Consider the following 27,947-nt stretch of genomic DNA (forward strand, 5'->3'; position numbering starts at 1 on the left):
TTCCAAGTTTTGCTCATTTGCCCTCTTATTTGTTCAACATCAACCTTCTCTTTTCCTTTGTTGACTTCTATCTTGGGTGCTTTTGACTTTGTTGGGCAATTCCTGCTAATATGACCAATTTTCAAGCAACTAAAATATTTAATTTGACTTAACCATCTGTTGTAATTCCCTCTAAAATGTGTCCTTATGTAATTTTCAAGAATCTGTCCATACTCCTCACAATAGTGATAGCTATACCTGGTGATGTAATCCTAGTTGTAGTGATGACCATGGTTGCTTCCTTTTGTAGGCTAATTAGGTGTCCACATAGGCTTTGATTCTTGGTGTCCTCATGGTCTTGATTCTACATTCATGTGCTTGATGTCCTTGTTTTTTGCACTTGTGACAAAAGCATGCATTTTCAAGTTTATCATGCTGATGACTATTCTTGCTCCTGGATACATTAGAGGTATGTCCCATTTTAACACAAAAATGACAAGTAGGTTTAGTGTTCTTACCTTTGTTACTAATTTTTTCTACAGTCTTGGATGATTCTCCTTGCTCAATGCTGGTATAACCAAGTCCTAAAATGTCATTACTAGCCCTTGGTCATTTTAGTAGTTGCTCAAAGTACTTGACAGCCTCATCAGGTTTGTTGAAGCTTTCTGCTATCTCATTCTCTCTTTTCAATTAATTTTGCAATTGCTCATTTTGCATTCTCAAGGTGGAATTCTCAATGTCCTTCATCTTTAGCTCATGATGAGTATTCATCATCTAACTTAAGGTTTCTAGCTACATGTTTTAGATTCTTTCAAACTCAATTATCTTCTCCTCTAGTCTATTGGTAAGATTTCTCTTGTCATCTTCTATCATGACCTTTTCTTCAATGACTCTCTTCTTTTGTTCAGTCACTTCATAAAGAATTATGGCTAGTGATTCTTGTTCAAGCTTGAGTATTTTGATTTCTTCAACTTGTGTTCTATTTTTCTCCATCAATTCAGCTATTGCTACATCAAATTCCTTGGAATCTCCATTGGAAGACACTTGTGTGGTGTTAATGTCCTTGTAGTGTATGTTATTTTCAGCTATGGCTATATCCTTCCTTCTTTTAAAGGACTTTCTCAATTCTTCTCTGGCTTCTTCCAATTTGTGTAGAGTGAGGTGTACATCAATCACTTGATTGTCTATGATCTTCCCAAGTTTGAAGACTTCCATCTTCAAAAATTTTCTCTAAGTTTTTAGGCTTCTCCTTGTGAGAACCTATGCTCTGATACCAATTGTTGGAATATTCAAATGGGAAGAGTACTTCTAAGAGAGGGGGTGAATGAGAAGTATCACACTTTAACCTTTTCAACTCCTTTAAAATGAATAACTAAAAATAAGATGCATGCATGTAAAAATATTAAGTAAACATAAAGAAAAAAAATGTAATAACACACATAACACTAAATTTGGTAACCTAGAAACCCTCCAAGAATAAGAAGGTAAAACTGGGGTGGGGATGATAACCACAAAAATCACTACATCAATAATTGTCTGACCACTTTTGATGGTCTACCCTGTTAAAGGCTTTATACTATGTCAATAGTGACCTGGTTAAAGGATTTACAAACACTTTACATGAAGTGTCACCCTATTAAAGGATTTAATCACCTTATCAAAGGATCTACAAAATAGTTGTTAAGGTAACCTATTAACATAGGGTTTTCACTATCTAATACAATTTCTTGAGAGTATTAGAAACCTTTGACCTAATTGCTTACAATCTTTAATTGCTAATTTCAAGCACTTGATCTACTCACTCTAATGTGATACTAGCTAGATCTAATATTTGTTCATATCTCTTGCTTTATTCTAATCAACTGGATGTGTAATTGCTGCTCAACTCACTAAGTCTATGATGCCCTTATTATTTTCTTTGTTCTACAATTTTCTATCTACTTAGCAACTTCCTTGACTTCTCTTCAACAACATAAAATCATGGGGTATAAGTCTCCTTATAAAGACTTCATAGACTTAGGGTTAGGTATGCATCTATGATCCTTATTTAATCTTGAATTCCTGCTGATTCCTTGCATTTTTCTCGTTGGTTGCATGCCTTCTACATTTTTCTTATCAGTTGCATGTTGATTACATAGGAAATATAAAAGATTCATTCTTATCTTTATCATTCTTTGAAATCTTTGTATGTTAGCTCCAAAAATGGTTTACATTTGAGTTTGTGAGGGCACAAACTCATATGCTAATTCTGTGTTACTTGACACATTTTGGACAACTGGTGCTCGATACATATACTCTCCTGCTTTACTTGGCACCTATTGTATGTTGTCTTGCTCGGCACATGTATGACTCTAGCTCACTCAACATATGTAGCATTTTGACTTTCTTAGCATTAATTGTGACTTTTCACCTATATATCACTCAACACCTATATAATGCTTTGCACCTAAAGTCACTCGACACCTATTGGAATTTTGACTCGACACATATTGTAGCTCGGTATACAAAGTGTACTTGGCTTCAATGTAAAAACTAGTTAAGTATGTTGAAAATCAAATTTCAAAACCATTCTAAGACCAACAAGACTTTGGTCTTTTTTCAAGTAAATGTCCTAAGAGATTGAGAAAAGCTAGGAATAATGTTCTTTTTAATGAAGATGAATAATTTAAAGCAAGTATGGAAAGGTTCTTGAATGATTGTGATAAGGAAAATTTGGTTAAAGAGGAAGTATTAGAAGAGATAGCTTTGATAAATATTGTTGATCCAAAGGCTAACCATAAAAATGTGGAAGTTATCATTGGTAATGATTTGCAGAATATGAATAAGATTGAAGAACATAAATCTAATCATAGAGTAAAAGAAAAATTTGAATTGAAGACTCTTGAATAGAATGGTATTGTAGAGAGAAGGAATAGCTCAATTATAGAAGTAGCAAGAGCTATGTTAGCAAAGAATAATGTATCCAAATTTTGTTGGAGAGAAGATATGAATGCAACAATCTACACCATGAATAGAGTGCAAGTCAAGAAAGACACAAAAAAGACCCTTATGAATTGTGGTTTGGTCACTCACCTACACAAAATTTTTGGGAGTAAGTTTCATATCAAAAGATATGATGATATTTATAAGTTTGATGCTAGAAGTGATGAAGGTATGTTTCTTGGTTATTCATTGAAAATGAAGGCTTATAGAAGTTATAATCAGAGAACTAAGACTATTATGGAAATGAAAATGTGAGAATTGATGAGAAATTTAGGATACAAGAGAGAATAATAGATTATAATTCAGATGACGATGTTGTTAAAAAACCAAGGAATGATGAAGTATTTCTTGACACTAAAAATTATTTGCAATATAATAGAGATCCAAGGTAGGAACAAAGCTTAGAGGCTTTAGTAGAGCCAAGAGTTGAGATAACAACTCTTACATTTAGAAAGAATATGATAAAGAATCACCCATCCAAGAAAATCATTGGAAGCAGAGATAGTGGCATAATGACAAGAAGTAGAGTTAATGACAAACTATGTTTGATATCTCAAGTTGAACCTAAAAATGTAGATGAATCATGTAAAGATGATTAATATAAAAAAGCTATGAAAGAGGAATTAGATTAAATAGTAAAGAATGAGACATGGGAATTAGTCCCTAAACTAGTAGACAAGAATGTGATAGAAATTAAATGGGTATTCAGAAATAAGATGAATGAACAAGGTGAAGTTGTGTGAAAAAAAGAAAGATTGGTATGTAAAGGTTACTCAAAACAAGAAGGAATAGACTATGAAAAAACCTATGCTCCAATGGGTATAATAGAATTAATAAGATTATATTCATCCTATGCAGCATAGAAGAAATTCAAAGCATATCAGATGGATGCAAAATTAGCATTTCTGAATAGAGAACTTCAAGAAGAAGTGTGCATTGAGCAACCTAAAGGTTGTCCTTTGATAGATAACAAGGACATGTTATGAAAATTGAGGAAACCATTGTATGGGTTGAAGAAAGCACCCAAAACCTAGTATGCAAGGTTGGACAAGCATTTGAAAAAACTTGGATATAGAAAAGGTATGGAAAATAGTAACTTGTATTGGAAAGAAAATGATGATGGTTTGATAATTTTGGTAATATTTTTTAAGGATATCATATTTGGAGGAAATGATGAGGATAGTGAAAAGGTTTCTAAAGAGATGAAGAAATAAATTGGGATAAGTATGATAGGATATGAAATATTTTCTATGATTATAGGTTGTATAGAATAGAGAAGGAATCTTTATTTCTCAGACTAAGTGCTTGAAGAATTTACTGAAAATATTTGGTTTAATAATATGCAAAACCATTGGAACACCTATGGTAATTAGACATAAGCTATCTAGAAAGGATAACACACTTGTTGTTTAATAGAAAATGTATAGATCTATGATTAGAGGATTGCACTATCTATCTCACACAAGGTCAAATATAGCAAATGCAGTTAGAATTGTTGCAAGATTTAAAACTAATCCTAGAGAAGCACATTATGTAGCATTCAAAAGGATATTTAGATATCTAAAAGGAATATCTAAGTTTGGATTGTGGTATGATAGATCTAATAATTTTACTCTAAGTGCTTATACTGATGTAGATTGGGTAGGCAATATGGATGATAGAAAGAGCACTAGTGGTAGAGCCTTCTTTCTTAGAGGAAGATTGGTTTCTTGGTGAAGCAAGCAATAGGATTGTACTTCACAAAGAACAAAAAAAGTAGAATATGTTGCAGAAACATACAACTTCAATCACATTGTTTAGATGGAGCATATGTTGAAGGATATAAGGATAGAAATTAGTGAACTTTTTGTGATACATTGTGACAACACAAGCATGGTAAATATGTCTAAGAATCTAGTGTTGCATTTGAGGACTAAGTACATTTCTATTAATTATAACACAATGAGAGAGAAAGTTGTAGAAAAGGAAATTAGATTGGAATATGTGAGTACTAAAGAGAAGATTGCAAATATATTCACTAGACCTCTTTCCAAACATAGTTTTGAGTATTTGTGAGGTATGCTTGGGGTTTTTCCCCTTCCTATGTCAGAGTAGAAGATGCAAGAGTGCATCAGTCTAGTGTAATAGAGCACCATTATTCTTTGGACTGAATGTTGATGCTTCCCTTATGGGGGAGTATCTATGATGGATAGAATCATCTAGGACTCTTGATTGGATGTTGTTTTGAATAGTGTCTTTGGACTCTTGAGCTAGTAAGAGTTAGTTGTTGTAGAGTTTGATGTAGTAAAGTTGATTATTGAAACCTTTGACATTTATGTCAATGGGGGAGAAGTTTAGCATGAAAAACATGTTGTAAAGAAGTACTACATTATGAGAAGATAATGAGGAAGAACATCATGGGAGAAGCAAGCAAGAACAAGTATAGCTTGTGTGTGAGAAGAAAATAGTTGGGGAGAAAGATTGATGAAGAAGATTTGAAATGTAAGATGAATAGTCTTTTGTTGGTATTCTTGGAACTAGATGTTTTTAATTTATGTTGCCATCAATGCCAAAGGGGAAGATTTTTTCAAGCATGAATGTTGATGATATTACTATGGGGTAGTATTGTATATATGTTACTATGATAATATGTTACATTCATGACTGAATTTTCCATTAATGTCAACATAGCAATTTTATGTGGTATTTGAGAGAAGAAAAATAGAAAGATCAAGTTGGTATGGATGGCTAGTTGAGTATTCTAACTATCCAAGGTTATGGTAGGTACTTATGAGTATCTAGCATATGTAGTTAACATTTAAAGAAGAAATGATAAGTCTAGAAGAAGTTATGTAAGTTTTGGTGATGTTTGTTTTGGGATAGAGTTTACAAAGGCATGTTCTGGTAAACTTGTCATATCTTTTAGCAACATTGTTATTCTAAGAATCAAGGTTGAGGACATGTAGAAGAAATTTTGATGATGACATGGCCAAGTTTTATCATCATAATATTGCATGTACAAAATTTTATTCAAGTTGCAAGGCAAAAGATTAATGTTATCGAGTAAAAGTACAAAGTTGTGTCACCTTTCAGGTTGACTTATTAGAACAATTAAATTTGATTATTTCCATCTAAAAATCATGTTTTTTCAAACATATGATCTAGATAAATTTATTTTAGCTAAGTTATATATGGTCTCACACTTTTCCAATTGGAAATGTCTATTAAATACATGTTTTATACTAGTCTGTATCCAATTACTAAAGAAATTTAAAAATATCCAAAAACTAGCGATTCAATAACCCTTACTATTTTTTTTTTATGTTTTTTAATAATGATATAAACACCATTTAATAAAGCTCAAAGCCAAGAATATTCTTATATGGGTTTTATTGTTTTTTAATTAGATATAGTATATTGTAATAAAAAAATTCTCCAGGAACATTTTGCAACACTCGAAAAGATGTCAGTTTTTAGAAAGAAAAAATGTTAAATTAAATCAAAAAAATTTAAAAATTATGTGATGTTCTAAAGGATAGAGTTCTCTTCTAGAATGTATAATTTTTCTCCTAGTTAGAATATATTTGTTTTAAAAAGTGTGGTGGAAGATGAAAGCTATCGATTTCAGGTGAGCTAGAATTCGAATTAATATAAAAGAGAAAATATAGGTCTAAAGCCAATTTTTAAAATATTTTTCTAGCTATATATGTTATCTATAATATAGTTTGAGATCAAAAGAAAACAAGTTTATTTCCATATAGTTTTGTGGTGGGAACTAGACCCCTAATTTTTTACATTTTTAAATACCTAAAAAATTATCATTAAAAAAAAAGGAAAATATATCAATTCTTATTCCAAATAATTTTTTAAATTTATAATCCTAAACTTCATCCATTTCTACACATTTTATTAGTTTATTTCATATTCAAATTCAAAATAATAATACCAATTTTATGTCATTGAAGGTAAATAGTTATAATTTTGTTATCCTTTTCCTTTACAAAGGCTAACACAGATTTTTGATTTCACCCTATCACTAAGTGTAATCTATTCTTAATGTCATCCTAGAATAGTTAATTGAGAAGGTCTAATAGCTAACTCAAGGAATTATTTTATGGACTCAATATAAAGGAAGGACATTTTCCTTTATCATGTGTAATGGTATTGTATGGATTGGAAATGATGATAAGCAACAATAAGAGAAAAATGAAAAGTTGAGAAGAGCAGTATAGAAGTGAAGGAAATTTTAATTCCAAGGTTTTGCTAAGTGATCCAAGGTTTAAAATTTGGATCTGAGGTTTGTGACCTAGTCTACAAGGTTTGACAGTGATTGGTTCAATTGACAGAATAAAGAATAAAAAAAACATAATAGTAAATTGCATGTTTGAGTAGTGAGCTCTTCTTGTAGTTTAAATTGCATGTTTGGGTAGTGGGCTCATCTTGCACATGTTGTACTACAACTCCTAATAGGATTGGCACAATACTAACAAGGTTGGAAAATCCTAACACAGATTCAAAGTCTCTTAATAGGGAGTCATATGTACTAAATGTTGTAATAGGCTCCTAATAGGGTCCATCCTCTAACAAGGAATATTTATATTAGTGCATCATCTTGTGGGAGTCATTACCACTAAGGTTTTCCCTCTAATCAATGGTTTCCCTAGTCAACATATCTAGTGTAAAATTGTCTATGCGCATCTTATTATGGTTGTTGTTTAATTTGGTTGAATGGTTAAGTTTTTTTAAAGAAGATAAATGTTTTAATTTTTAGATAATTCATTCACACACCCACCCCCCCCCCCCCCCCCCCCCCCCCCCCCCTCAGTTATCTTAGTGGACTATTGTTTTGTGAGGCCCACACTAATACCCTATTATATATCTGATGAAATGAAAGTGATTAGGAGTCAGGTAGGTTATGTATGACATTTTGTTACTAATAATGATTATGAGATCCTATTAGAGACTAATGTAGATTTAGGTTATTATAAGTGTAATACCCATTCAATAATATTAGATCATGTGAAAATGAGACTCAACATGTTCAAGCTGAGAACCTAGTCACAAGATTCAAGGTATCATTTACTTGACGATTATGGGAGATGAATTAACATTCACTCTCATAAGAAAGAACAATGAATATAGATCTTTTGATAACAAACATAATGATTTCACTTGAAGATTGGTTTTAAAATATGATGACATAATTTGGAAACATTCAATGGCATGAGAAATTAACCCAAGAAGATGTACACACACACACTCATAATGTAATAAAGGGGTATTGCTAGGAATGTTGTTATGTTTAATTTGACTGAAAAGATACTAGTTACATGTTCCCATATTGGTGATCTCCACTTAAGACATATACTAGGATCCATTTATTTATTATAATGATATAACAGATATGATTTCAATGTTTCATGGTAATGATAGACAAGTATTATAATAGTGTTAGAGTGCTAATTTAGTTATGTTAAGAAAGATAAATGTTGATACATATATTTTGATATTGCAATGTTTTGAATATTTTATGAAAATGAATAGATGGAAGTTAATTGTATATGTTAATGTGAATTATGTGATATTGGGTCATTCTACACTTATTTGTATGTATTTCTATAATATTTCATTGGACTACTGATGTTTAAGTTGAGTGTGTAGGAAATTTGAACCATGAAAATTATTGGGGGAAACAAGTTTTAAATCTATGAGAACACAATTTAACCAAGGTGAATCTTTTGAAGATTCAAAAGTCTCATTGTGAAAATATTTTGTTTCATAATGCAAGTGTGCTTGTATGAAGAAATGCTTGATCATAAATTAGATGCATTAAGGACATGTCATGGTGATGTGGAATGTATTTTAATGTGTCACTTGAAAGTTGTATTTGTCTATGTGTTGATGACATGTCACCTAGAGTGTTGGTTACAAGTTCACTTTATCTTAGTCCTTTTCTTTTCTTCCAATTAATGTTTAAGTACACCCACTTGGGAGAGAGTGTTAGGATGCATTAGCCTCATGTTTATTTTCGAATTCAAACTTATTAGTAATTTTAGGGGGCCTAAATGGGATCCTAGAGTGTCATTTTATTGATAAAAAACCACCCTAATGGTAGTATGACTTGTTAGGGGCCTAAATAGCCTATTTTAGTGATTACCTAACTTAGGGGACCCTTTAAACCAAGCCCTCTTGAACCAATTAAAAATCTCGAGTCTCTCCATGAGTGTGCCCTCACAATCCCACTTGGTCAACTTTCTTATTTTTGAGGAGCAACAATGTAAGAAAGGGGAGGCTTGTTGTTCCTACTAAAAAAGGGTTGATAGTATTTTTAGTGGGAGGGGTTACAAACTAGTAGGTTGTTCACCCATTCTCTAATTTTAGAGATAGTTAGGTTTGGAGGGAGATTAAGGGAGCTCTACTACAACTATCATTACCCTAGCTTAGACCAAGGTTGGTATTTTTCAACTTTGCTTCACTTTCATTTCTTCTTTCTTATGGTATGGCAAGTAAATCTACAAGTGTGAAGGTTTTGTTGATTAAGCATGCATTGCATTGTGAGACATTGCATTGTCAAATTTGGTATTGTGTTGTGGCCATGTGAATGTGTATTGTGTTCTTATAGATTTATTGGCTTTCTTTCTTCATTTTTTTTCCTTGTTTAGATTGGAATGTGAATGTGATCATGGGTCTGAGGGCTTCACTCACCCTTTTGGGGAGGGAAGAAAATTCTAGGGAGAAGGACATAGTTGGGTTTGCATAGTTGAGGACCTTGGAGTATGGGCTCTATTGTATGCCATTTTCATTCATATTCTACTTCAGGGTGGTAAGGGAAAAATGGTGAAGAAAGGAAGTAAATGAAGTATGGGTTTCAAGGAAGCTGAAGTTGTTGGTAGTGTTTTGTGGAGGATGTTTATGGAGGCCGCGAAAGGACATGATATTTTTTTGATTTGTGAAGCCCCAAAAGGGCATGATATTATGTTTATTTGTGAAGCCCCGAAAGTGCATGGATGTTATTTATTGCAGATATGAGATGATATGGAAAACCTCCTTTGAAAAGCACACCTTCACCCTATGTTCAAGGTTCCATTGATGAACCTTTGTGAAATACCTTGGGATGGGATTGCTAAGTGTTGTAATGTGATATTCATGCATTTGTAAGATTGTAATGATACCCGATTTGGATCTTGTTTCCCCTGCTCACTGGGTGGCTTCATAGAAGCCTGGGTTAGGAGGTGAGCCTCCACAGTTCCTTGTGTGGATGTGTTATGTGCAGGTCTTGAGAAGATGCAACCTTTGCATAGTGTTAGGGCCTCTCCCTTGATAAAATGGAAAGGACCCAATTGTGTGAAGAAAGATCAATTTTCATGTCATCTTCATTAGGTTATGATTTTAAAAACCCCTCCCCCTATTGTTATTCATTGTAATGTAAAGAAATTGTATCATTATGTATTACCTAGAAAAATTGTTGAAGGAAAGATTAGGAAATTGTATATATATTTATATTTCACTTGTAAAGAAATGGTTAATAGAAAATTTATGTGTTATGGAAAATTTTAGTATGAGATGTAGGAGAAATTGTATCATTGTTATCATTTGAGATTGTGTAAGGAAGTGTTGAAAGGTTGAATGAATGTATTTATGCTTGTAATGAAATTTTTTATGTTAAATTTGACATTTTAAGAAAGAAGATTGCTATGAGATCCTTCTCCTCAAATTAACTGTAGATATGTATTTCTTAAATGATATTTAAAAGAAGGTTATTAGTATAGTTGGTAAAATACAAAACATTATTATGTTGCATTAGAAAGTGATGGGGGACACAACCCAAGAACAGAATGGACACAACAGAAAAGGGAAATTGTATTAATTGAGAAAGTAAGCTAGTACAAATAGTACAGAGAAAATAAACTTCAAAACATGCCCTAAGGACTTACAATAGCATAAATCTGGAGATAATTTCTCCTCTCAGTACCTCCTCTCAAACTCCACTCCGAATTGCCTTTTACAATGATAGAAATCTCCTTAAATAGACCCCAAAGGGTTATGGACTAGGAGTACATTCTAGAAAGTGCTAGTAGGCATCCACCGACCAAATAGAAGGTTCCAGAAGCTGTGTTAGAAGTTGGTGCAAATCTAGAAGAATCCAGAAATGGTAACCGAACTTCCGAAAGGCATAACTTTTGAACTGTAGCTCTGATTGACGAACCGTTTACATTTTTGGAAAGCTCTTGAAGCGCTCTATAGCCCTATGGACAAGTTTTTCTTGTACTCCATTTTTGGCCCTTTTCAAGGTCATTTAATGCCCCTAACCTGACTTCGAAGGATTCTTAGAAGGTCTCCAAAACTCGAAAAATTGCAATAACTTTCAAACCATGGGGCCTTTTGACCTGATTCTTTTTCTGGAATGCTCTAAATCACAATTACATTCATCTGGCCAATTTACACCTTCTAGGTCACCAAAATGATGGCCAAATTGCATGCTCCTATTTTTTTGATATTTTCTAGCACACTGATAGTTGAACTGTGAGAGTTGAAACCTTTATTTGACCCAAATGGGTATCCAAAAATGTGAAGACATGAAACAAAAACTAAGTCTAAGTAAATTTTATTTTGGGTGACACAGGATTGCCCTTATACCTCTGGATGCTCCTGCATTAGACACCCAGGGTAGATTGAAAAGTGACCCTGTCACTTTATGGATGGTAGAGGAAATCCCAAATGGGAAACCTCTACTGCTGAAATCTAAGTTGAGTCCTCGATCGGCCGTCCTTTCCATTTGACCAAATACTCTTCATACTGCCTATTTCTAGTACTCCTACCCACACAATGATCTAGAATGTCTTCTATCTCCTCCTTCCTAGAAGCAGGAATTGGACATGGCTCTAACACTAGCTCCTCATCTGCACCATCATCATGATACTCTGTTAAATCTGCAATGTTGAAAATGGGAGAAATGTGAATACCATCTAGCAGCTCCACCTCATATGCATTTCCTAAGTCATGCTTCTTCAGAATTTTGCAGGGGCCAAATTTTTTCATTTTCAGCTTGTTGTAAGTACCAGCTGGGAATCTTCCCTTTTGTAAGTCCACCATGACTAAATCTCCTACTTAGAATTCCTTATGTCTTCTTCTTTGATCAGCCCTAGCTTTATACTCTTGATTCATCTTGGTAATGTGTGCTTGAACTTCCTCATGTAGACACCTGATATGTTCAGCAAATTCCTCAACTTTAGCACTTGTCCTCTCCCCTTGTTCTATCTTCCTCAGCTCTGGTGCAATCCTTGGGCTACTCCCATATACAATTTGGAATGGTGATTTTATAGTACTCCTATTTACAAAGTTATTATAAGTAAAATCTTCCTGTGGTAGAATCAAATCCCATCCCTTGGGCTTATCCCCAACTAAACATCTCAGCAAATTGCCCAAACTTCTGTTTACCACTTCTGTTTGGCCGTCAATTTGTGGGTGATGTGTGGAACTGAATTTTAAGTCTGTTCTCAACTTTTTCCACAATGTCCTCCAGAAATACCTACAAATTTAGTATCTCTGTCAGCAACTATGCTCCTTGGAAGACCATGTAGTCTTACCACCTCTTTGAAAAACAAGTCTGCAATATGGACAACATCATGAGTTTTGTGGCATGGAATGAAATGTGCCATTTTGGAAAACCTATCAACCACCACGAATACTAAGTCATTACCCCTTTGTGTCCTTGGCAATCCAAGAACAAAATGCATACTTTTGTCCTCCCATGGCCTTGATGGAATAGGCAATGGCTGATATAGGCCAGTATTATGACTAAACCCCTTGGCAACTTGACAAACCTAGCAACTCTGTACAAACTTCTTCACATCCTATGAAATTTAAGGCCAAAAATAATGTTCTCTAAGAATGGAAATGATCTTATCTCGACCAAAATGTCCTGCCATCCCTCCACTATGTTTCTCCTTAATTAGGTTTTCCCTCATGGAACTCCTTGGAATGCACAATTGACTACCCTTGAACAACATGCTAGCTTGAATCAAATAGTCTAACCACTTGGTTCTATCTACAACAACAGGTTCTTTACAAGCTTTCCATGCTTCAAAAAAATCAAGATCCTTGGGGTACAAATTCTTGAGTTCATCAAACCCAACTACTTCAACTTGCATTATTGTAAGCAACAACTATCTCCTACTTAGTGCATCTGCAACCCTGTTAGATTTTCCACTTCTATGCTTCAACACAAATGTATAACTCTGCAAGAACTCTACCCACTTCATATGCCTCTGATTCAATTTACCTTGGCTATTTAGGTACTGCAATGCCTGATGATTAGTATACAAAACAAATTCCTTTGGCAATAAATAATGCCTCCATTTCTTTAAGGCCTGAACTATTGCATAGAACTCTTGATCATAAACAGAATACTTCTTCTTTGCATCATTCAATTTTTCACTAAAATATGCAATAGGCTTACCTTCTTGGCTTAATACAACCCCAATAGGGCTGCCACTGGCATCACAATGCACCTGGAAAACCTTTCTAAAATCTGGAAGTGCCAACACAGGTTGTTCTGTCACCTTCTTCTTCAGCAATTCAAAACTTCTCGTAGCTGCTACAGTCCATTTGAACTCTTTTCTATCCCCTCTTATTGTATCAGTTAGGGGTGCACATATGCCACTGAAATTCTTAATAAACTTCTACTAAAAACTAACCAGAACATGAAATGATCTTACCTCAGTAGCAAGCCTTGGAGTAGGTCATTCCAAGATGGCTTTTACCTTCTTTGGATCCATTTTGAGACCTTCAAGTGATATAACAAACCCCAAATAGACTAACTCCCTTTTTGCAAAGATACATTTCTTCAGATTAATTAATAGTTTCTCTTCCCTTAGCCTTTCAAGGACACTACGAATATGCAGAAAATGTTCTTCCAAAATCTTGCTGAAAATTAAAATATCATCCAAATAGACAATAACAAATATTCCTAAGAACTTCTTAAGTACCTCATTCATGAGCCGCATGAAGGTGCTTGGGGCGTTCGTCAATCCAAAGGGCATGACTAACCAGTCATAAAGACCCTCCTTGGTCTTGAAGGCTATTTTCCACTCATCTCCTTCTCGAATCCATATTTGATGATAACCACTCTTTAGATCTATCTTTTTGAAGTACCGAGCTCCACTCAGGCAGTCCATAAGATCATCCATCCTTGGCAAAGGAAATATGTACTTGATGGTTATCCTATTTATAGCTCGAGAATCTATACACATCCTCCACTCTCCATCCTTCTTTGGTGCGAGTACTGTAGGTACTACACATGGATTCAGGCTCTCTCGAATCAAGCCCTTCCTCAATAGCTCTTGAACCTGTCTATTTAGCTCCTCTATTTCAGTAGGAGTCATCCTATGAACAACTTTGTTAGGCAAACTAGCTCCTGGAATCAGATCTATCTGATGATTGATTTGCCTTATTAGTGACAATTGCTGCAGTAGCAGAGCGGGAAATAGAATAAGAAATGTTTTATGTTTTCAATATTTAAATTTAATAAACATCCTACATGTGGTGGCATACCTAGAGTAGCAGTTCGATGAGCTCTCTAGATATAGCCACCTAGGACCAGGTGTAGGTTTTTCAAATTAGAATAGTTTTAATTCATAGATAATGATAGTCAGATTCCAATAATAGGTAGTAGGCAGTTTCGGATTCTTATCCTTTCCTTGGATAGAAGACAAAAAAACATTTCAGATCCTTTTATTAGAAAAGGAGAAGTCAGTTTTAAATAAGCCATTCGGCTATGTAAGAGATTCATTCAAATTTGGGTAATAGAGAAAGTTTTAGTTTTCATCTCGTTCCTCTCTCCTCTTACGAATTGATATCTAAAAAGAGTAATCAAAGTGGGAAAGCTTTGAAATGATTTTCTTTATGCAAGTTTCGGTTTCTTATGGTGTCTTCAGCAGAGATATCCGATTTTAAGATGATGTTTCCCATCATATATCTTGTCATATAACTGTAGATGAATAAAAGATCTTTATGAATGTCTAGTTCTAAATCCTGTATCCATCGATTCATGCGGTTTAATCCATGTTTATATCTTATGGTGTTTCATTTTTTTGGATCTTATCAATTTTGCTAAGTTTATTACCAGTTTCATATTTGGATGATAAGAATGGTGTAAAGGTTCATGGTTTCATTATGGATTCTATTTAAACTTCACAGTTATCGGGTCAATGATGGTGTTATTACATTTGGTTGATTGAGGAATCTAACTTTTCCAAGAAGATGAAAGGTGGTAGCCGTAGGAAGTAATAATTTGTGAGTGTTATAAAAGAAGAGATGACAGTTTGAGAGGTAAAACAAAGGTGGCGACATAGCTCAAGTTTTGTCAGACCTATTGATATGCAGCCAGTCACACATGACAAAGAGGGTCAGTGATGGATTAAGAGGTATGGTGTAGATCTGAAGACTGGTATCAATGGAGAGGGTGAGTATGTTTTGAAAATGATTAAGGATGCATCCTGCACTCAGTCTATTGTAGCAGTGGTAGAGCATGATCCATTGCAAGGTCTTAAACTGATCAGTGAGATCTAACCTTCTACTTTGGTGTGGTGAGATGAGACAGTCGACTTGATATTTTGGTTTGATCTTGTATCAGTTTTCATTCATGCAATCAAATGATTAGAAAGGATATAGATAATTGACTATTGAGTTTGGTAGCAGTTCGATCTTGGTCTCTCTTGACAAAGTGCAAATACATTTTCTTTGAGCCTCAATCTTAATAAGTTGATTAAGGAGGACATTTTCGGTTAAAGATCTTGGTGTGTGGGTGAAGGTAAACTATGGAGGTAATTGGTTTTCTTAATAGATCTCGAGTTGTTGTTTAAAGGAGCCTGAGTCTTTTCAAAAGAATGATTATGGAAGACATAGATTGGCATCACTATTCAGTATGATTTAAAGAGATGGAAAGATTTTAAAACTATGTTGAATATGCAGATTTATAGATTCTGATTAATCCAATCTTGAGTTTGGTTTGAGTTTGATCCTGGCTGATTGTGGATGCCCCTTGATGTAACTCAGTTGAGTGAGTATTCCTCCTAAGCTTTCCAAGGTGTGGCTCTGCATCATTTTTTGGTATCAGAGCTTGAGAGTTGCAGGTTGTGAAGTTATATGTTGAACGCCCCTGATCAAGATTCCTCAATAGGTTCAAGCAAGATGGTGACCAATGCAGAGTTAGTGAAGAAAGTCGAGGAGCAAGAAGAACTTATCCAAAAAGAGAATAGAGAGTTGAAGGGGATAGTGGCAGAACTAGCCAGTAAGTTGGAATATATGCAAAATATAGTTGAGAAGAAAGAAATGAAAGAAGAAATGGAAGAAGAGGAAGATGTACCCGATAGTGAAGAAGATAGGATATCTGAGAACGAGAAGCCATTTTTTAAAGCTTTAAAGGCTTTGGGAGGAAAACCCGTTGAGTTACCTATGTTTACAGGAAAGATGGATGCTGAATTAGTGTTGGAATGGATTGAAGCCTTAGAGAATCATTTTGAATGTGAGAAAGTTTTAGAGTCGTAGCAAGTTAAATTGGCCAAGTCCAGAATGAAGGGAGCAACCCTTACATGGTGGAATTTTGTGCAAGAAGAAAGGGTAAAGGAAGATAAGAGGAAGATCTATTCATGGAAGAAGATGGTGTCAATGATAAGAGAGACGTATCTCCCTGAAGACTGTGAGGTAAAATTGCATTAGAAGAGGCAGAATCTTAGACAAAGGGATATGGATGTTTGTACTTATACAGAAGAATTTTAGAAGTTAAGTCTAAGGACAAAATTTGTAGAACCCGAGAGTATCAAGGTAGCAAGATACCTAAATGGTTTGAGGATGAACATACAAGAAGAGTTGCAGTTGCTGAGTCCAAACATCATTGCTAAATGCTATCAGCTGGCTTTGAAGGTGGAAGAGAAAATCAAAAGAAGACAAGAAAATAATAACAGAGGCAGAGGAAGAAAACCATTCAGAGGAAGAGGTACATTTATAGGAAGGAGTCCAAATTTTCAACCACAGATGGATATGCATAATGAAGTTAATAATTTTGACAATTTCAGAGAAATTTTCATACGTAGAAGGCCAAATTTCAGAGGAAGATCACTAGGAAGGACGAATGGACCAATAAGATGTTACAACTGTAATCAAGAAGGTCATATGGCACACAAATGTCCAACAAAAGCAAGCTCTAGTACTCATGGCGAAAGAAGAATATACCTAGCACAAGAAGCGGATTTACAAGAAGATTTAGATAGTTATGGTTATCCAGAAAAGGGGGAAGCACTTATGATGAGAAGAACACTATTGAAAAGGCCTGTCAAAGAAGAACCACCACAAAGGAAGTCCATTTTCAGAACTACCTATAAATCTAGAGGAAAAGTTTGTAAGGTACTAGTAGACTCTAGTTCTACAAAAAATTTTGTGTCTCTTGAAATGGTGGAAAAGTTAAAGCTACCAAGAATACAACACCCGTATCCTTACAAAATATCTTGGTTAAATAAAGGATAGCATACTATAGTGGAAGAGCAAGCTTGGGTGGAATTTTAGATTGGAGCCTATAAGGACAGATTATTGTTTGATATTGTTAACATGGATGCATGCCATTTACTTTTCAGCAGACCCTGGCAATATGATCTCAAGGCACATCATGATGGAGTGAAGAATACATATGCCCTTACAAAGAATGGAAAGGTCATTGAACTGATACCTTTAGTTGAGCCAAGTCAAGAAGAATCCAAAACCGTAGAAGCCAAAGTTATGATGATGGGTAAGAAAGAATTCTTGAAAGAGGTAAAAGGGAAGACGTATCCACTATTTACACTAGTTCCTGTACTCAAAGATAAATTACAGAAGGATGCTGAAAATTAGACAGAGGAAGAAAATTTAGTGATGGAGTCTTCAAACTTGAAGGTGGAAGTGATAGAAAAGAAGAAAAGAGAGGAAAAAGAAATGAGAAAACAAAAAGAAGAGGTAAGCAAGATAGAAGAGGAAATAAAAAGTTTGAGAAGGAAACATGAAGAGAATGAAGCTAAGTTGAGAGAAAATAAAATGTAGAAAGAAGGAGTGTAGCAAGTAAATGTTGATCAGAAGAATAAAGAGGAAAGTCCTATGGGATTTCAGTGTGATAAAGTTATGGTTGGAACAATAATGTGTCCTTTGAAAATAGAGAAGAGTACAATGCTGGAAAGTACTCATATGAAAGAAAGTTTGGAGGCAAATGATGAAGCCCTAAAATCACATAGTGTAGTGAAATCTCAAGAGGAATGGCATGAAGATAAAGCTAAAGAATGTGTAACAGCAAGTTCTAAAGAAGAATATGATTTATGGGAAGATTTTGCAGCCATCATGGGAGAATGGAAAAGGAATGGTGGTAGTATAGAGACTTAGAATGATGAAGTTTTTAAAGAGGAGATATCTAATGATGTTATGGAAACAGAAGCTGAGATTGAATGGGTTTATGAGAAGGTAACAAATTCTGATTGTGTTTATGACAAGGTTGAAGAAACTTAGATTGAGAAATCTAATTTGGTTCCAAAAGAAGAGACTATAGAAAAGCTGGTTATTGGTTACGAACGGGATCAATTTTTTGCATATTCTCTATGTATGGAGATGTGGTATGTTTGTAAGGACAACAAAGAGCAATTTAATTGGAAAGTGTATTTGGTGGAATCACAAATGTATGTAGTAGTAGAAATCTTACATGGGATAAAGTTGTTACTGGAAATGAATGATCAGAAGCAAATAGTTTTTATGTTACGAAATAGAGGCAAACCAAAGACTAAGATGAAGGAAAGACAAATCCAAGGGAGTCAAAGACAAGAAAATGCAGGATTGCAACTGGAAGATGAATATAAGCTTAAACTAAAGATGAAGAAAGGTTTTTCTTTTCTAACATTTATTTTTGCAGGTAGTTCTAAAAAGACTCCAAGGAGACAATATATTCAGTATCCAGTAATATGGAAGAACATCCCTGCGACAAAATATATTTAGATGGACGAGGAACAAAGCAACAAGCATGGTTTATCACTACAACACCTCATCTCAAGTGGACTTGAGATTCTTTCTATAGGGGAGTATGCTGCAGTAGCAGAGCGGGAAATAGAATAAGAAATGTTTTATGTTTTCAATATTTAAATTTAATAAACGTCCTACATGTGGTGGCATACCTAGAGTAGTAGTTCGATGAGCTCTCCAGATATAGCCACCTATGACCAGGTGTAGGTTTTTTAAATTAGAATAGTTTTAATTCATAGATAATGATAGTCATATTCCAATAATAGGTAGTAGGCAGTTTCAGATTCTTATCCTTTTCTTGGATAGAAGACGAAAAAATGTTTCAGATCCTTTTATTAGAAAAGGAGAAGTCAGTTTTAAATAAGCCATTCGGCTATGTAAGAGATTCATTCGAATTTGGGTAATAGAGAAAGTTTCAATTTTTGTCTTGTTCCTCTCTCCTCTTGCGAATCGATATCTAAAAAGAGTAATCGAAGTGCGAAAGCTTTGAAATGATTTTCTTTATTCAAGTTTCAGTTTCTTATGGTGTCTTCAGCAGAGATATCCAATTTTAAGATGCTGTTTCCCGTCATATATCTTGTCATATATCTGTAGATGAATAAAAGATCTTTATGAATGTCTAGTTCTAAATCTTGTATCCATCGATTCATGCAGTTTAATCCATGTTTATATCTTATGGTGTTTCATTTTTTTGGATCTTATCGATTTTGCTAAGTTTATTACCAGTTTCATATTTGGATGATAAGAATGGTGTAAAGGTTCATGGTTTCATTATGGATTCTATTTAAACTTCACAATTATCAGATCAATGATGGTGGTATTACATTCAGTTGATTGAGGAATCTAACTTTTCCAAGAAGATGAAAGGTGGTGGCCGTAGGAAGTAATAATTTGCAAGTGTTATAGAAGAAGAGACGATGGTTTGAGAAGTAAAACAAAGGTGGCGACATAGCTTGAGTTTTGTCAGACCTATTGATATGCAGCTAGTCACACATGACAAAGAGGGTCGGTGATGGATTAAGAGGTATGGTGTAGATCTGAAGATGGGTATCAATGGAGAGGGTGAGTATGTTTTGAAAATGATTAAGGATCCATCCCACACTTAGTCTGCTGTAGCAGTGGTAGAGCATGATCCATTGTAGGGTCCTAAACTAATCGGTGAGATCTAACCTTCTACTTTGGTGTGGTGAGATGAGACAGTCGACTTGATATTTAGGTTTGATCTTGTATCAGTTTTCATTCATGCAATCAAATGATTAGAAAGGATATAGATAATCGACTATTGAGTTTTGCAGCAGTTCGATCTTGGTCTCTCTTGACAAAGTGCAAATACATTTTCCTTGAGCCTCGATCTTAATAAGTTGATTAAGGAGGACATTCTAGGTTAAAGATCTTGGTGTGTGGGTGAAGGTAAACTATGGAGGTAATTGGTTTTCTTAATAGATCTCGGGTTGTTGTTTAAAGGAGGGTGAGTCTTTTCAAAAGAATGATTATGGAAGACATAGATTGGCATCACTATTCAGTATGATTTAAAGAGATGGAAAGTTTTTAAAACTATGTTCAATATGAAGATTTATATATTCTGATTAATCCAATCTTGAGTTTGGTTCAAGTTCGATCCTGGCTGATTGTGGATGCCCCTTGATGTAACTCAGTTGAGTGAGTATTCCTCCTAAGCTTTCCAAGGTGTGGCTCTGCATCAGCAATCCATCTGGAACATTATTAGAGATAATATCTCCAAACTCCCCTAGTAAATCTGAAACTTCAAGTGGTATTTCACTACTACCTTCTTTATCTTTTCTAGGAATCAAAGCATAACACATATGTTGATGTTTCATGCCATCTAAAAACTTTCTTCCATCAACAAGACAAATCATAGCACTGCTACATATCTTTTCACCTTCCTTTTTCATGGGCTTCAATTTGTGGCGAACTCCATCCTTTGTTAGAGAGTATGTGTTTGCATTTCCATCATGTAATGCATGTCTATCAAACTGCCATGGTCTACCCAACAATAGATGGCAAACATCCATCAAAATAACATCACAGAGAACTTCATCATGGTAACTCCCAATTTTAAATTTCACTAAACATTGTTCACTTACCAGGACCTTATGATCATCTTTTACCCAAGCAATTTGATAGAGCTGGGGATGTTTCTCCCACTTGAGCTTTAGCTTAGAGACCATCTCTTCTGATACCAAGTTATCAGTGCTACCACCATCAATGATCAAATCACAACATTTATCCTCACACTTACATCTAGTACGGAACAAACTCCTTTTTTGTCCTAGTTCAATCTCACTGCTTAGCAGGACTCTTTCATTTACCAAGGTCTCTCCTCTTTTTGCATCCTCTAAATGTGATGATTGTGCATCCTCATCCACATGAGCAACCCTAGCTTGGCCCTCAGCTCTCCTATCTGTCCTTCCTTTTCGTTGAGGGCATTCAAAGGCACGATGACCTTCTTCATTGAAATGGAAATAGGTACCATGAAAGCCTCCTCTCCCTTGTCCACGTCCTCCACCTCTTCCTCTCTGATTTCCAAAGTCTTGGTCACGGGAGCGGTTGAAACCCTCATTCCTCTGGTTCCTGCTAGTACCCTCATCTTCATTTTTCTTTTGGGTTTCATTGTGGCCTCCAGATGACCTACCACTTCCCCTTCATCCTTGATCGCACCCTCTTTGTCTTCCTTCAAACCTTTTATTTAGCTTTTCTTCAACTCGTAGGGAAAAATAGTATGCCTCTTCAACGCTGGTCATTCTTACCAGACTTAATTTCTCCTAGATGCTAGGTCGCAACCCACTAATATAACGAGCAACCTTCTCCTTATTTTCTTCTGCATGTCCCGCTCTAATCAAGAGTTGGTAAAATTCCTCTATATATTCTTGGACTAATCTTCCTGCTTGCTTTAACCCATGCATCTTCTTAAACAAATCAAGCTCGTAGTCCACAGGAATGAACTGCTTCTTTGATTTGTCCACCATGCGATCCCATCTTATGATCTTCTCCTTTCCTTTTCTATTTCTTTCCAATTGAACCTCTTGCCTCCAGATTTTGGCATGGCCTTTCAGTTTGGCCTTTGTAAAATTAACCCTATCTAGGTCCCTAATATCCTCATACTCAAAGTATTCTTCCAGTTCATTGATCCAATCAATCAACTCATCTGGTTTCAAATTTCTTGAAAATACACCCACTTCAATTGTGGGTCTTTTCCCAAACTTAGTAATGGCCCAAAAAAGCCTTTCCTCTGCATGATTTAGAACTTCCCCATCAAATTCCCCTTCTGGTCCCATTACTTCTTCTTCATTTTCATCCTCACTGTCATCACCAGCAACAACATTTGCTCCTCTACGAAGCTCCTCTTGCAATCCTTGTACTTGCCTTTGGAGGGCTCTAACCTCCTCAGGATTAATAGCTCTAGCCCTTCTACCATGCTCTCTTCGTGGAGGCATCTTCTAACTTGAACCCACAACCACACAATCCTGGTGCAAACTGCCTCATAGTCGGCACTCTGTCTACACACTGAGGAAAACCTGCTCTGATACCACTTGATGGGGGACACAACCCAAGAACAGAATGGACACAACAAAAAAGGGAAATTGTATTAACTGAGAAAATAAGCTAGTACAAACAGTACAGAGAAAATAAATTTCAAAACATGCCCTAAGGGCTTACAATAGCATAAATCTAGAGATAATTTCTCCTCTCAGTACCTCCTCTCAAACTCCACTCCGAACTACCTTTTACAATGACATAAATCTCCTTAAATAGACCCCGGAGGGTTAAGGACTAGGAGTACATTCTAGAAAGTGCTAGTAGGCATCCACCAACCAAATAGAAGGTTCCAAAAGTTGCGTTAGAAGTCAGTGCAAATCTAGAAGAATCCAAAAATGGTAACCGAACTTTCGGGAGGCATAACTTTTGAACCGTAGCTCCGATTGACAAACTGTTTACATTTTTGGAAAGCTCTTAAAGTGCTCTATAGACCTATGGACCAGCTTTTCTTGTCCCCCATTTCTAGGCCCTTTTCAAGGTCATTTAATGCCCCTAACCTGACTTTGAAGCATTCTTAGGAGGTCTCCAAAACCAAAAAAATTGCAATAACTTTCAAACCGTGGGGCCTTTTGACCTGATTCTTTTTTTAGAATGCTCTAAATCACAATTACATTCATCTGGCCAATTTACACCTTCTAGGTCACCAAAATGATGGCCAAATTGCATGCTCCTATTTTTTCAAGATTTTCTAGCACACTAATAGTTGAACTGTGAGAGTTGGAACCTTTATTTGACCCAAATGGGTATCCAAAAATGTAAAGACATGAAACATAAACTAAGTCTAAGTACATTTTTTTTTTGGGTGACACAAGATTGCCCTTATACCTCTGGATGCTCTTGCATCAGAAAGTTATATGTTGTAACTTTGAAAGAAATCATCATGTTGGTAATTCATTGGACATGTATAATCCTCTATTCATTTGGATTTCAAAGTCAATCAAATTTGCAAAAGGAAAAAAAATAACATTACCATTCTATCAACAATTATATATTCACCTAAAGATTTATGATGGAATAGACAAACACCAAAAAAATATAACTTGAGAAGAGTATACACTTAGACCAAATTTGGATAGACTTGTTGTAGGTGAGCATTTCACCTCTCTAGAAAATGTATGGGAAGTGAAAATAATCCACTCCCCTATTATAGAGAAATTAAATATTAAAAAGAATATTCTAGGTACCTAGCACATAAAATATTAATAAGAGAACATTTGTGGAAGATAAAATAATCAAAATGCAATAAGTACCTATCATATGACAAGTACAAAAAAGGACTCACAAGATGCATGTGACCCCTTGTCACCATTATACAATCCTCTTTACAAAATAATATGAAATCTTAGTTAACCAAATGAAAATAAATTTAATTTTAAAAAATTATATATATATATATATATATATATATATATATATATATATATATATATATATATATATATATATATATATATATATATATATATATATATATATATATATATGTATGTATGTATACATAGATATGTATATGTACATATATCTATACATATGTATACACATATACATATATACATATGTATATGTATATATGTATATGTATATATATATATATATGTACATATACATATCTATGTATACATATATATATGTATATATATATATACATATATATATACATATATACATATATATATACATATATATATACATATATATATATATACATATCTATATACATATATATACATACATACAGATATATATACATATTTATAAATATATATATATATATATACATATATATATATATACATATCTATATACATATACATATATACATACATACATACATACATACATACATACATACATACGTACATATATACATACATATATATATATATAAAAGCTAAACCTACCTCTCTCTACCCATATGGTGCTAGTAAAATAATGTAAACATCTAGTCTTGGGGAATGTCCCAAGGCCAACCACCTTGGGAGCTCCCCATTCCTCCTCTCTCCTCATACATAGGAGACAAGTTTGCTAGCAAAAGCTAAAATTTATACAGCTTTATGAAAATATAAGAGGATGGTGTAAAGGTTAAAGCCATGTGTTTAATTAACCCCCACTTGGCAAGTTGTTGAATCCATATGGGAGAGGGAACAAAGTAATCATGACTAAGACCCTTGACTTTTCCCTCATGCCTAGCAAGAAATTGGAGAGTAGATCTTGTAAGACATCCCCTCCAATCCCATTATGCCTTGGTAAGAGGTCCATACATGTGGGAGGAAAGAGGAGTTGACGATCTTGGGGAAGGCCCCTATAAAATTTTAAATTATCAAACAATGGTGTCTGAAACCTCCCTACCAATCGAGTAAAGTCAATATCTTTGCTTGAGCACATGACCCCATGCAAGCTCAAATTTTGGTAAAGGAGGGGATAAAGAAATTAATAAAGCAATTGGATAAGTTTGAAGGAAGGGGGACTATGTAGTTGTAGTTAGGGTAAGTATTAGGGGACATTGATATTTTAGATAACTTTAATAATTTTAGAATTATGTTGAGGTTAATTAACTTAAAATAGATAAATAATGATATGAAATGAGCCTTTAGTCAAATGTTGAGGTTTGGTCATTTTGTGTCATGTGTTAGCTATTTGAATAAACCAATAAGGAAGAAAATAAATTTATGACATTAGTAGTATGAATTAAAGGAAATGATGTGTTGATTCTAATGAAATGGAAGGTAATGCTTAGGAGTTAGGAAACTAGTAACATATATTATTTAGGGGAATAATTAGCAAAATGTTCCATTAAATTGGGATTACTAAGACATATTAAATTCAATTATTATGTGACCATGGTTAGATCGATTTTCCTTATGGTGAACAAACATTGGAATATAGGATTAATTTAGTAATAATTAGGTAACTAGATTTCATATAGGAATTAGTGAATAGATAACATTTCACCCTGTCAATTAGAGGTATAAACTTGAATCCCAAAAAAGAGTAACTGGTCATAGTTGATGATAGTAATATATTTCAAGAAGTTGTTAGTAAATAATGAGATCCAATTCAAGTTACCAAGTTGTTCAATATCCTCACCTAATTTAACCCCACCAATGTAAACTAGCCACTATGTCATACCTACAGTTAGATAGGATTTTCAAACATGTAGAGATCAATACATAATAACTCTAGTTCAAATTTTTTAAAATAAATAAATAAATAAATGGTTTTGTTTTTAAATGTAAGGCATAGTTTCTAAGTCATCTACAATGTTCCAGAAATGGAACTATAAGGTATAATTAGGGTAGATCATTAGTTACAAACTTTAATTGATGAGTATATGGAGAAAAAATGATCAAGTTGTAGTTTTGATGAATTAGTACATTAGTGAAATTGTTGAGGGACAAATTAACTTCTTCTCACTAGGATGAGAATCGAGAAAGACCCTATGAGATTCACCCCAACATCAAGACCATCTATTTAGAGAAGATTTAAATGATTGGTGATAGTTCCCTAACTCTTAAAATTGTAATATAGGATAATTGTGAATCTTGGAAGGTGGTTGACCATTTGTTGATGTCTTCAAATTGATAGTTGAAACATGTCACAATAGCTATATCTTAAAGGTAATCTTAACTTGGCAGGTAAGAATGGAAGAATGGAAATTCTTGATTTATAGCCTCGATTGGGCACCTGGTTTGGTGTTGTGTCTGACATCTCCTATTGGAAAAATCCACCTTTCCCTAGTTTTGATTCATTGTGAATCTTATTGTGAAAACCTAGTATGAATATGCATGTTTGATTTTGTTTCTTGGTCATGCTTGTTTGTCACCTAGTCAGATTCTGTTCCCTCCACAACCTTAGCAATGTATTACAAAAAATGAAATGGGTCCCTTGTTAAGGGTCATGAAAGAAATTTAAATTTGATGGTTGAAATTTTGGGATTGAAATCCTATGTAAATTATATTTTTAAAACCTTTGTTGTAATGGCAACAACGTCAAGTTTTCTTCCTGGTTCTTTCCTAACAGGGCATTTGAATTAGGTGGTTCAATAAAATAAATGAAAAATGACTGAACCACATTGTTGGAAAAGGAAAGAGTAGTATTCTTGCATATGAGTTGTCTAGTATTTCAATTTTTCTTTGCATATGCTTACTTCAAATTTGATGAGATGATGTTTTACCTTACTATGGCATTATACATTTTGAAATTTCATGCAATTGATTTATGTTAATTGGAAAAAATAATGGTATATAATAAAGCAGTTTAATTTCGGATTATGTCAATTAAATTTGAAGTTGCATGAATGGAAATTACATCTTGAGATTTTTCGTATTCGGTTAGTACTTAATTTTGTAATTATACTTGAGTGTGAGGTAGTTAAGTAATTTTATACAAATACTTATGTATTACATTTCATCCTTTTATCTCCTTAAAAATAAACATTTTTAGTGTGTTTTTTGCCTTGTATTTTTGGGCATGACAGTTGCCTAACTCTTAAAATTGTAATATAGGATAATTGTGAATCTTGGAAGGTGGTTGACCATTTGTTGATGTCTTCAAATTGATAGTTTCAAAATGTCACAATAGCTATATCTTAAAGGTAATCTTAACCTAATTACCAATTTAACCTTCTAAATTGATCATCATATTATTGAAGTCTCAAATATATAGTTTTAAAATATTTTCAGAGAAAAAAATTGTAGTTCTTTTTTTTTTCCTTGTATGTTTGGCCATAACATCCTGGTATTAGAGTGCTAGGTTTATACAACACTAGGCATTAATGAGTCTAGAAATGAATGCCCTATTGTAAGTTATTATAATACCATATTGCAAAAAGGAAATAGGCCTCCTAAGAAATCAATTTGTAATAAGTATTATTACTATTTGGGCAACTAAAATGAACACCCTAAATGGATAATAGTAGTTAGTCATGGTAACATTTTGGGACTACTAAGGATTAATGTATGATAAGATATTTATCTCAACCTCATGGAAATTCAATTATAAAAGGATCTCTTTATAATGCTCCTTCAATAGCTATGAGACTAGATGAATCCGAACCTTGTCAGATGGGACAATATTTTTAAAACCATACCAATATTCTGGATTGAATGGGTGGTAGCTCATTTCAATGATTTTTAGGCATTGATAAGAACTTGAAACCCCTTGTGAAATGTAGACCCTGGTCCTTCAAGAAGGAATTCTCTTGATAAAGGTAATATTTTATGTCTTGACTATCTAGATAATAACTCTATAGTTAAGTGATAGAAACCGCACGTGAAGATGTGATAGGTGTATAAGAGATACCCATATAGCCTTTCTAATAATAACCTATTAGCTCATTTCTAGGTAAGTGGCATTTATTATAATCTTTTTCTAGGACCACTAGTGTAAATTGAGTGAAAACTTTGACCCTAGACCACATC

This window comes from Cupressus sempervirens, chromosome 2 (genome assembly GCF_028749045.1).
Source record: "Cupressus sempervirens isolate cs-2001-9-10 chromosome 2, ASM2874904v1, whole genome shotgun sequence".
NCBI lineage: Eukaryota > Viridiplantae > Streptophyta > Pinopsida > Cupressales > Cupressaceae > Cupressus > Cupressus sempervirens.